The 12,710-nt window shown below is 37.0% G+C and overlaps 1 protein-coding gene across 2 annotated transcripts in view; it reads right to left on the reverse strand.

Moving 5' to 3' along the window:
- IL1RAPL1 (interleukin 1 receptor accessory protein like 1) overlaps positions 1 to 12,710 on the reverse strand; it is a 702,165-nt gene that overhangs the window by 660,138 nt on the left and 29,317 nt on the right. The window contains exon 1 of one of the 2 annotated variants that reach the window (XM_046903219.1): positions 11,262 to 11,329. The exons of the other annotated variant lie outside the window; for it this stretch is intronic. The gene's annotated coding sequence lies outside the window, so the exon portion shown is untranslated. Of the gene's footprint in view, positions 1 to 11,261; positions 11,330 to 12,710 lie in introns of those variants that run through there. 2 annotated transcript variants of the gene reach the window in all.

Genomic DNA, 12,710 nt, shown 5'->3' on the forward strand with positions numbered 1-12,710 from the left:
ACAATGAAATAAAGCAAGCTTCAATACAACAGTAACAGCATGGAGTAATGAATGAGTTTGCACAGCAATGATTTTATGATTTCCTTTCAAGTTCTTTCAGGGGCAGGAGAGTGGCTCTCCAGCTTTTCAAAACTGAGCAGTCTGCATCATCATGCTTGACTTTCTTTCCTAAAAAATTCATTTGTTTCCTCATTCTGAAGCATACTCTTAGCCACAACTTTTTATTTTTTACACTTTTTTTCAGTTCTCTTCCCATCATGCCTTTTTTCATCTGACTACGATATTGAAATTCATCTTCTTGCCTAAATCTCTAAAAAAACGCATGCCAGTAGATTTACAAAAACCTAGTCCAAATTATTGAACATTACTATGTTCTTCATAAATTTGAGGCCATCAGGTTTAGTAGTTTGATCCTTTTCTACGTATTCATCTACTATCTAGGCTTGTTTTCAGGATTTCCAGTGTTGGGTTTTTGTTTGTTTGTTTTGTTGTTGTTTCTTTAAAGCATTATCACAAGCGATGTCAACAAGCAAAGGCTTTCATTTACATACCTCATGACTTGTCTGTAAGCTCTTTCACAGTGAGGCGGCAAGGCCACAACATGAAGAATAATACAGAGCCTAAAATACACATTTACCACAGATGAAGCAATCCATCTGATTTCTCTACAGACTTATAACTGCTAGGAGTCAGTATAGTGAACTCACTTACGAGACACCATACCACTGGGCTTTTGTAGCACCGCCTCTCTTCAGTGAGAATTTGCTTTTCTAGATGTCACTGCGTACACAGCAGCATTTACTTTCACTAGCACATCACTACTACTCTTCTAGATATCCTCCCTTTTTTCTAAAGCAAATACATTATACACATCCTTTTTTTAATTTATTGACTTCAATAAATACTACAGATTCAATGACTGTCTGTAGTATGCTTATGAAAACTATTTTCATGAACAGGTTCTCTCAAAAAACATTCATAATTGTGTGCTAACTATAGAATCATAGTATGACCTAGGTTGAAAAAGACTTAAAGACCGTAAAGTCCATTCACCAATCTGACTTGCTGAGTCTCACTGCTACACCGTGTCCCCTGAGTGCCATGTCCAAATGCCTCTTAAATACATTTCGAGATGGGGAACTCCAACACTTCCTTGTGCAGTCAGTTACAATGGGCTAAAACGTAATGCCCTAAGAAGAAAGAACTTAAAGGACCGCTGTATGATAACTGAAGGTAAAGGCAACAGAATTGAAGGTATATTTTGATAAGAGAAACTTCAGATTGTAGATATATCTACATAGACAGCGCTGCTAGAGAACACATCAGCAACTGCAATGCAAAAGTAAAAATATTATGCACAATTAGTTTTAATGAAAATAAAATGTCAATGAAATTTTAAAACATACATAGATTCTTTAAAAAAAGCACAAAAACCACCAAACCAGAGGAAAGAAAAAAAGGTGTTTGTTCCTTGAAATTCGAGTTCAGGAGAATTTATGTATCTTTTGCTCATTCAGTATGTGTAGCCTTACTTCATTTATTTAAGGTTTATTGTATTCTTTCTTCTATGTTCAATCAATTTTCTTCCAGCATAGAGACCAAGAGGTGAGAGAAGCACAGGGAGAAGATGCTTCACAATCATTCTTATAGTAACAGTAGGCTTAAATCAAGCTAGCATTCATGTAAGTGGGTAAAAATATGATAGATCTAATGCTTGAGCTGAGAAAATAAATCAAAAGCAGATAGGTAGAAAAAGAGTAATGTTCTTTCATACTCAAGAGATTCATTTCAGAAACAAGCCCCCAAAGACTACATTTGTAACAGTGTTTACTGTAGTTTTTAGTACCATACCTTATCAAATAGGCAAGGTAAAGCCCATTTTCTTGAGTATAAAGTCTTGCTTACAAGGATCTTCATAAGAAATTAGAGCCTTAATTTGTATACGAACAGTTTGCTGCCATTGTTACCTTCTGACAATTTGGAGAAGGTGGTCCCCTGCCACTTTCTATTTGCATGTGCTCAAGATTTGCTGGTTTCAGGATGTTTAAAATGCTTGTGAAGTTTACACAGTTTGGGACACATTAAATTTTAAGTACTTCACTGAAACTCACTCTGCATCCCTTAAAGGCCTGAAGAACAATATGCAGTTCTAGTTTATTATACTTTACTGTTAAAACAGCTCCTACTCCCATTATATGTTCCTACAAACTGACTTAAAAGATTACTTAAAAGCTGATTTGCATATAAAGATTTTATAGACAATATAGTAAGATTTTCATCTTGATAAGAAGGCCATATTTACTGCTAATTATTCAACATGTTTATGTTCAGGTTTTTAGTTGTACATAGTTTGCATGTGCTGGCACTGGGTTTTCAGTGTTTCGATATTATGTGGTTGCAATGGAAAACCACAATATGCACATCAAGTGTTAAGTATTTAAAAACCAGACAGTCTAGATACATCTGTATTGTGAGTCTTTCTGGTAGGAGTGGATCTCTCTCAACATCTTAGATTTTACATGATTCACTTGGAATGTCTAAGGGGCTTTTTTCAGTCTGTAAATATGAATAAGGAAAAACACTAAATCCACATTTTTGTACGACCTGATTTAAGTCTACATGAACACTGTCTCAGACACTCACAAGCTGAATGACAGAAACTGAGGTGTGAATATACTGCAACCTGCAACTTTATGATCACACGTGCTGTCAAACAGTTACATGCCTACAGTATACCTGAAGTATTGTGTCCAGTTCTAGACTCCATAGTACAAGAAACCTGGAAAATGATGAGGGCTCTATCATCCTAGAAGACATACAGTTGTGATCTCACCAGTCCAGTGAAGCCATATCACTTATTTAAAGAGAAAGAATGCAAATCCTTTTTCCAGTCAGTTCTTATACATAGATATCCCTGCTATCAAAAGAAGAAAACCATTTCTAACTCTTGCTTACTGACAGCCTTTTATCTCATTCTCCTGTAAAAATTTAGAGTTCAGCATGACCTGAAATTCCACTGAAGTCTTCACTCTGAAATTTGACCTTTTTTTTATGCAAAATAATATTGTGTAATAATGTGAATACCACTAGACTAACTCAGGAGGGACTCCATGTTTCTCTGTCATCTTTCATAGCTCTGGTCAAGCTGAGCTGACAACATATCCCCTGAACAAGAGTTGTAGTTAGTAATCTGCGCAGACTACCCTAGTGAGGTGACACTACAAGAAAAATGCCTGGGTTTGCAGTGTCTGTCAGTTTCCCAACTGCTTCCCACTTTGAAAACTGGTTCTTTAACTTGTGTCATGAGGGAGGTGGGATTTGTTCAGTAGTTAGTGCCACCCTGCTCCTGCACATTTGACTTTGCAGTGACTCATCAAGGTCTTCTTGTGATCATGTTAGACCACTCTGTAGGAATCAGATCAAAGACTTAGTGCAACACTTCATCAGGATCCCAGCTCCTGACTGCAACTGCAGCCAAGGCAGTAAATGAGTAATACACTTTATGCAATCAGTGCTATCGTTTACTGAGGCTTTGCAGAGGTACAGAATGGATGCAGGCTCCTCGGCAGTGTCATTCTGAAAAACCAGAGCCCTGTAAGTATAGAACTTTGACTAATTACCCTCCCCACAGATGCCCCTCCCAGTACTTAATCTATGTACCACTGTTTTTCGCCCTTTCACTGTCTGCAAATTTCTAACCATAATATGCCACCTGACTTCTCCATATTATACCATATAAAACACCATGCATTTATGCGTACCTTATCCCCCATTCCAATTTTTGACTTCCTGCTTATTGTAGAGATTACTACATGGCATAGAGTTACTTCTCACCTTGGGGAGAAATAATTTAAATCCCTGACAAATAGCAATCACTGTAAAATCTGAGAACACGGGGGAGGAACATTCAAGTTGGTCATAAGCCACCTGAGTTTACTGTTATTGTTAATGGAAATTGAAAAAGCCATGTCTAAAATGCCATCAGAAGAACATCATTATAGTATCCCTATCAACTAAATACCAATAGCTGTACTGACCAAGTCAGAAAGACTTCTGAATCTTGCTCTGAAGGTCTTACAGCGAGCATCATGAGATGATAATACCAATTATCTTGACCTCCATGTTCCTCATGGAACATTCCTTGTGTCAGCTACTGTGACACAGCTGACCCTGGCATTAACCACAGTGACATACAGCCCCATACTAGCAGTTTGCTTATCCTCACAGAAGTATCACCACAGAGGGTTACGTCTGTAAACACTCCTGTAAAAGAAAGAAGTAGCAGTAGTAGCCATGCAGCAAACATATGGTGTCTCAGAGCAGCTGGGAAAACACCGTGCTCCAGCTTTCTTGATGGAAAGTGCTTTTCCTCTGCCAACTGCATTTTGTAAAACAGTTCAAAGCCTTTTACCAGCTTTCAGGGAGCTGCTTGCCACAGGGAAATGCTTGTGAAAGGAGTGGGCAGAAAGCACCCAAACAGCAGAAGTCATAAGATATCTAGCTACACTTCTTAATCTTTGAGCTTCTTCATAGACTGCTAGGAATAATTGCTGACAATGAAAATTATTTGCATACAATTAAACCCTCAAAAGGGGTCAAGTCATATCATAAGATAAACTGAGTATCAGTCTTAGAAACATTTTGTAGGAATGTTATTACTAAGTCAGCCACATTCTGCCATCATCTCTATTTTGAGCACTGAAATCCTCTTTCTTATTGGACCACCTTTCTTCTCTGTGATCAAACCCCTCCAATAATAATTACAGTCTGTAACAGTTGATACCATCAACTTCAGGTCAATCATTTAAGCAAATGAAACTCCTTGACAGGTCCAGAAGATCCACTGATGAGAACATAGGACTCCCACTTAATCTCTTCCTCCCAGGAGGCCCAACCAACCTTTGTGTCTCCACTATATCAAATTCTGCAACTGAATGTCAAGTAATGGCACTGGTTGTCCAATTTCTTGTCGTGGTTATCATACTTCACCTTCAGACTTAGAAATGAACATTATGAATATCAAGTCTGTCAGTAGAAGTAATCAAACAAACCTGAATCACATTAAAAATATTTTCTTTAGTCTACTCAATACAAAAATCTCTTATGTGGCAGCCACACTTTACCAACTCATAGCAACAGCTTCACAACAGCTGCTCCCTCAAAGACTAGAATAACAGGAAGAAATACAGGACCATCCCCAAGAATAATTTGTTCTTTATATATCCTGGGCTAATATCTTTCTATTCAAGATGAGGAACCCTAATATACATTCTGAATCCTTGCTGAACATCCCAGTCTTACATGCAAGGAAAATTAAGCATCACTCTAAAACATTAGGCATACTGACATACTTATTGAAGAACTGATTACAACTCCTTTGTCAAAATATTAAAGGATAAGAAAGGAAAAGGTATAACTGAGTCCTACATTTCAAGAGGTTCAGATTCCAAGAGATTCAGAGGACAAATTCCTGAGAAGGCAGGAACTTCCCCATAACCTCCAATTAGTAATGGTAATTTTAAACAATCTACCACATTTTTCCATTCTTAAGCTTGGAAATTAATTTCAGCTGTGCCAACAACACATGATTAGCCTTGAAACTGGTCTCTAAATCATAAAGGTTTCCACAGGTCAAGACCAGCATCTTAACCTTTATCCAAAATCTAATCAGCAGTCAGTAAAGGCTGCACAGCATTATATGAAGTACACCTTAAAACTTGCCTTCTGTATTCTCTGTGTTCTGTATTCCAGGGAATGCCAAGATGTTATCTAAGCTCTTTGTAAAAAAGAGGATAGAAAGGCACTACAAGTAATTACAATTGAATTCTTACAGTATGAAAACAGCTATTTTCTCTCACAGACTACAGAATGTATATTAATGCATTTAGTTAAAAAAATAAATCTTCCACTTAGAAACTGTGGTCAGAAGATCAAGTGATAACCTTTCTTGCTTGAGTACCATCTACTAGAAGTAGGAAGTCTGACCCAGCTCCTACATTTACACTCACTTCATTGTAATCCTTCTCTTCCACTGAATGTGAATATGGGGAGAGGGGAAAAAGTTCTTAGTGCTGCAAGTTACTTAATATAATACAAACCATGTAAGAGAAGGAACAGTATATAACTTCTAACCATGCTGATTCTGTAAAATTATTTAGACTGTATATTATATATAATCACAAAATAATTTCAAATTAAACTAAATGAGGAGTTATCTTTACAATTTGGGTTTTAGGGAAAAAGTACTCTTCAACAGACAAATCATGTCAGTGCTCACAGAAGAGGAGTGCATAGTGAACCTCATTCTCTCTTTAGCACTATTAGGAGTCATAATTTAGGTAGGTTATGGTACAATTAGCATAAGAGAATGATATGACTAATCTACAAAGGCTTTTTTTCATGGATGAGCATACTAGATAGGCACATTTAGTCTTTGAGTGCTGCATGCTGCAAGGAGAGCTAAATTGAGAGGTACATAAGAGCCATTCTGAAAACCTGATTATGCTGTATACTGACATTTCATGAATTTTCTGATCTGTTTATCCATTCTTCCATTGGGCCATAACTTATCCCAGTACACATTACAACAATAAAAATGCATGTTTCTTGTGTCTTACTACTGAAAAATATTTGTGATTTTATTTTTCATACAACTTATTTTGCAAAAACAATTGATGTTAAATCTGTTGATTCACATTTTAAATAGCAAAAAAAGACATTGTGGGTGAAAACGTGACATAAAATTGCAATGCTGAATCACACAAAAGATAGACACATTTTCAATTCTGTTTCCATGGTTCCAATTTTTCTTCTCATCTCTTTTATCAAAAGCACATTCTAGATATTCACAATTCTTCAAAATAAATGTAATAGAATAAAAATATTTTAAATATATGTATACATACAGATATAAACAAAACTAGAATGCAATAAAAGTATTTCTTCACTTGTATATTGAAGAAGAGAGAACAAAAACACAACATATTGCCGATGAAATGTTATTATGAAGCAAAGATTTTTCATTAATGACTACAAACATGATTTACTAAATTAGTGAGTGTTGAAAATAAGTGTCCCAGCTCTGGAGAGAGAAACACATGTAATTCAGTACAAAAGAGATGAGCAGATAGAAGACTGCAGAACTTAAGTGATAACATTTCAAAGATCTATGCATGCACTTCTTCACTTATAAAAACACATATCTACTGGCACTGAAGATGTACTAAAGATCAGTGTGCCATATTTGGCCAGTCCCAGATATCCTGTCTTCATACTGATACTGTCTTCTACATCTTGTTTTTTGTTTTTTTTTTGTTTGCTTGGTTTTTTAATAAGCATAAACCATTGATCAAGTGTTTGGGACTATGGAACAGCCTGATTTTCTCTTAGACGCCAGAAGAAACATTTCTTATCTTTTAAGATCTGAGATCACTGCTTTGAGGTTAACTTTTTTTTTTTTTGCTGAAGAAAGGTGAAATAAGGTTGTGGAACTCTTATCCAGAGAAAAAAATACTTTGCTTTTTAATCTGCAAACTTTAGAATTCCATGATAAAACAGACAATAAATAGTCTTGTGACTACAATGTTGCAGTGTCAGAGGACTTGTACCTGCTCAAATTAATGGCAGTAACTGCACTGAGAGAATGCCACTGTTTCAAAAAGCACAAAAATTCTCCAGATTTTGGAAGAGGAATCATGCTCAGTTGACATAACTGAAGAAACAAAAACCAATAGGATATCATTTCCTGATACAGAAATTGGTTATGGCAAGCACTGTTCTTCTAAAGCAGCCCATACAATGTATAATACCACTTGTGGGCATCTCTTTATTCTAAGGTCCTTCTTAAAGACTACAGCATTCAGAAGCAACTTAAGATGAGATTTTTGTACTGAAAACATTCAAAGGAAAGACTGCCACCTACTGAATATTTCCGTCCCTTTTCCAAAGTCCTGACAACATTTCCCATCCTTTAGGTACTGGGAAGTACCTTTTCATTGCTGAACTTAAACACCTGAAAGGATAACTCCATTGAAAGAAAAAAATAATTATTTTTATTGTACTGAAACTTCTATAAAGACTGCAAAATTAACTATTGGATGTGATCTTGGTTCTTCATCAAAATTTCTCTCTCACCATTAAAATAATAAACTTTAGGGTACAGATATGTTACATGCTAAATATACATAGTCTGACTACTTGAAGCAAAAAAGTCTTCCAAAAACCACTACACTTTTAGAGTAACTTCAAAGAGTACCTTACAAAATAATCCATCTATATTTGTTTTCCTTAATTTAGTTTTCAAAATCAGCCCAAAGCCATTTTTTCCAAGCAGAGGTGTGGCACATTCTGTCCTTCACATGCTGAAGGAAACAGAACAAAAAACAGTTCCTACAGATATTACTGTAACATGGCTCCTTAGTAGTAAAGAGAATAGATCAATATTTCAGGAAGGCAAAAACCACCACTAGACTGGATTCCATGACTGCATATACAATGTTTATCAAAGGAGACTAAAACTGAAGTACACTAAATGTTTGTGTTAGAAAGAGGACTTACTCTAGATATTACAGTTCATTTCTCAGTATTAGAGATTCAGTTATAGGCAGAGTCCAGGGCTGCCTCCGGGTTGAAGGAATAAACCTTGACCTATTGAACCAGTAGGTTCTTGCTAAAAGAGACTGAGGTAGGCTCAAATACTGAGATCCTCATGAATTACAGTTACCTACTCATTATCTAACATACAACCCAGAAACAACAGAATTGCTTTAGACTGCTTCATGTTAAATTCTATAAAGACATTTCCAGGGAAAGGCACTATTTGTCCCAGCATATTTGTATTCTTGGCTGTTTCCACTCCCTATTTTATCTCTCTGATATAGCCATATTCAGAGGTAGAAAATGTTTTTTTACACGGTTTAATCTGTGCTGAAGTATTAGGAAGCTTTTCTTAGCATCTTTCATTTGTTTCTACTAGCGCCTAGACAACCTGGATCATATTAAATAATTTAAAGCACCATCTTCAGTCAAAACAAATTAAATAGCTCTTTTTTCTACTTTCTCCATCTTGCACTCATGCTCTCATCAATGCATAACTCCTTTACTTATATCCACAGTACATAATACACTGTTGATGCAGAATAAAAGCCATCATCTTTTTCTATGGAGACTGCACCTCACATACTCAGCTGGTAAAACCAATTTCACATTTGTGATTATGACATATTTCTCTTCAAAATATTAAATGGTGGCAAGGAAAGGGCAGGATAGTTGTGATCCTGGAAAAGGTTGAAAGACTGGGGAGGGCAACCCTCTGCAGAATTCCTAGTCAGTGACAGTATATCAGCATTTCTACTTGGTAGAGAGAGGGGTAGAACACAAGATGACCTGAGTAGCTTCACCTTTATTTTAGAGCCATTACCTGCAAGAGAACCCCAGTCCATCAAGAAGCTTTGAAAACATCAAAAATAAAAAACAAAAAGAAGCAATTCCTGAATATTCTTGCAGGAACAGACTACCAAGATTTTCAGTTTGACTTTTTTTTCCTAGAGGGAAAAAACATCCACTGAGTTTCTGCTTTATCACTGACACATATATTGTAGAATACAGATGTTAGGTCATTTTGAACTTCAGTACACCACTACAGTTTTGTTATTACAAAACTGTATTAAAAGGCCTGCTTTCTCACAGTTCTGAGCAAGGACTTGGTCTCTAGTAGGCACCTACTGTGCTGACTAGACCGTTTCTGACCACAGACTTTCCACGTACATAAATCTGGAGCTGAATCCCATATGTACCTTCTTTACTTAAGTTATCTTGTAACAGCTTACTGACAGGCAAGGGAAAGAGTAGGGTTCAGACTAACAAGCTCTTAAATACAATGAAATCACTAGACTTGTTTTCAAAAAACTTGCATACTGGGATATATCCCATCATAAGAGCACATATTGAATAATCTGAAAAGGCTAAAACAAGAGTACTGTAAACACCATGTGTCCCCAAAATTTTGACTTTACAATATTACAAAAGATGAAGTATCAATTAATGACATAACATTACTTACATCAGTACATTTCTATATCATCAACATTGTACAACTCCAACAACTCTGACAGAAAACCATGATGTCTAACATACACATGATCAAATCATGAATATTACTCCAACATTAACCCCTTCTGTATATAAAGCATACTGAGCAAGGCACGTGCTTCACACAGCAAATGCTTGGTTCATACAGTCAGAACATTTATCAAGAGACAAGAGGAGATCAGGAGATAAGAGCTTGAAGGTGTTAAGAGATGGAAAGTGTTTCAGCATCATATACTCAGAAAAAAAAAGTGAAGAGAAGATCTTACAAGGTCTCTTCCTGACATTCTGTGATTGTGATCATCTTCAGACAGGGACATACCAAAAAACAGAACCAAATCAAACAGGAAATTCAAAGATACTCAGTAACCACAAACCACAACATTTAGCAGCCTGCTGCCTAGCAGAGTTTGCACACCTGACTTAAATGACATTCCTCATCAATTGCAGGGAGGTATTTAAGCACCATATGCAGAAAAAGACAAGGAAAAAGGAGCGCTCTTAATCTGCTTTTGTACTTGAGGTCATATACAAGGTAAGATATTAAAGATGAATGATAGAACCCACAGTTAAACCCCAGAGAGAATTAGTTCGAGGTCCCAGTCCTGCTTAAACCAGAATACAAATTCTGAGTTTATATCACTCTCCTGCCTGATTAGTGGTTAAACTGCCAAGCCATTACTGCATTCTGACCACTTTTCCCTGAAGTATTCTCATATCATTTAGCGTTCAATATTTGATCCACTAGTCTAACAGATAGCAAAAGTAATCATTTTCTAGTCATACATATAGAACTCCTAAAATTCAGTGCTTGCTAGAAGCAACGCATTTTTATCTTACAGAGATTAAATGTCACAGGTAATAGTGAGGAATTATTATCTAGAATATCCTACTCTAGAGACAACTGCTTAGGATATCACTAACCAAACTCAGCCACTTGCTCTACAGCATGCGATCCTTTACCCACATCTTGTGGTTCAACCCAGCAGCAGCTCAGCACCACAAAGCCTTCAGCACACTATCCCAGAATAGGATAGGGGAAAGAATTAGAAACAAAACAGACTTTGTGCAGTGAGATAAAAGCTATTAACTAGGACAGAAAAGGAAAAAAAAAAAAACACAATGATAGCTATATATATAATATATACTTACTTATCTATAACACAATTACTCACCACACACCAACCGACCAGCAGTTCTTCCCCCAGACAACAGCAAAAGGCCTCTAGGCAACTCCTCCCACAGCTTTATGACCTTCCACCTACTGTTACATAGTATGGAACAGCCCCCTAATTCGGGCCACCTGTGCTGGCCCTGCCTCGCCCCTTGCTGCCTTCCATCATGGCAGCTGCTCTGCCTCAGGTGTACACCTATTGCTCAGGAACAACCCAGACATCTGTGTGCTATTAACAGTCCTAGCTGAAACCAGGATAACATGCAGAAGGCATCTGAAATGTCCTTTCTGTAAGAGTGCCTAAAGCATGAATGTGTTTGTCATCTACATTTCCTGAATATCTGGGTGAGTCATGCTCTTGTTAAAGGGGCTCAAAACGGGCAGAAAATGAAACACGGGAAGTTCTTTGCAAACATGAGGAAAAGCTTTTTAACTGCACAGGTGGTGGAGTGCTAGCACAATTGCTTAGAGGTTGTAGAGCCTCCTCCTTGGAGACCTTCAGGAGCCACTTTGGCACCTGCTCTGGGTGTCCCTGTGTGAGCAGAGGTTGGGTCTGATGGACACAGAGGTTGCCAACCTCAGCCATTCTGGGATTCTGGCATTCATTGCTACTGAATTTGCTATCTCTACAGTGAAGAGACTCCCTACTTGGGTTTCCAGTTTTTCAAGGTATTTTTTTACTTCCAAGCTGTCTTGCTACTTCCAAGCTAACATAGCCATACTGATGTTATAAAAATCTAAGAAGCACATAGTGTTGCACTGAAGGGACTAATATGACCATTATCTGTGGAGATCACAGTGGATTTATCAAAAAATGAATGAGAACATCTATACATCAGAAATATTTAGTAGACTTTAGTATTCATGCAGAAATATAAAAGAGCTAGAGAAATATAGAAGAAAGGGAAGCTTAGCTTCAAGGATTCTTTCTGAGGTGTAATACAAAACACAGTGACAATTAAAAATATCACAGTATTCAAAGCAGCATTACCTCCATTGTATTTTTCTGTACTTTGCCATGATCTGCTCAGTCCAGAGGATGTTTGTGCTTGATGACAGTACTACTGACAGTATATACAGACATTTCCCTATTAGAAAATACTTGAACTTTACAGGGGGAATTTAAAATGAGTTTTCAAGTCAGACTATTGCAAGAAATAGGAATACAGGTGCTTTAATCATTCCCCAGACAGTTCTTCTCACTTTTAGGGTCATGAAAGGCTGCCGTAGACCTGACCGTGATCCCTCCTCCAGTAGCTTTTCACTGTCACAGAAATCCCATCCTATACTGGCAGGAGCTGGAATTACCAAGAATTGAATGTAATTGTGTGCTGTTTTTTTCTGTCCCCCTTGCACTAAAAGACACACAAATTATGTCTTGAGGATACATGGCATCTTGACATGAGTGCCAGAGACTGACAGTGACACTGCTGCTCAGTGTTCCAACAAT

The sequence above is a fragment of the Gallus gallus genome, chromosome 1 (assembly GCF_016699485.2).
Source record: "Gallus gallus isolate bGalGal1 chromosome 1, bGalGal1.mat.broiler.GRCg7b, whole genome shotgun sequence".
Lineage (NCBI taxonomy): Eukaryota > Metazoa > Chordata > Aves > Galliformes > Phasianidae > Gallus > Gallus gallus.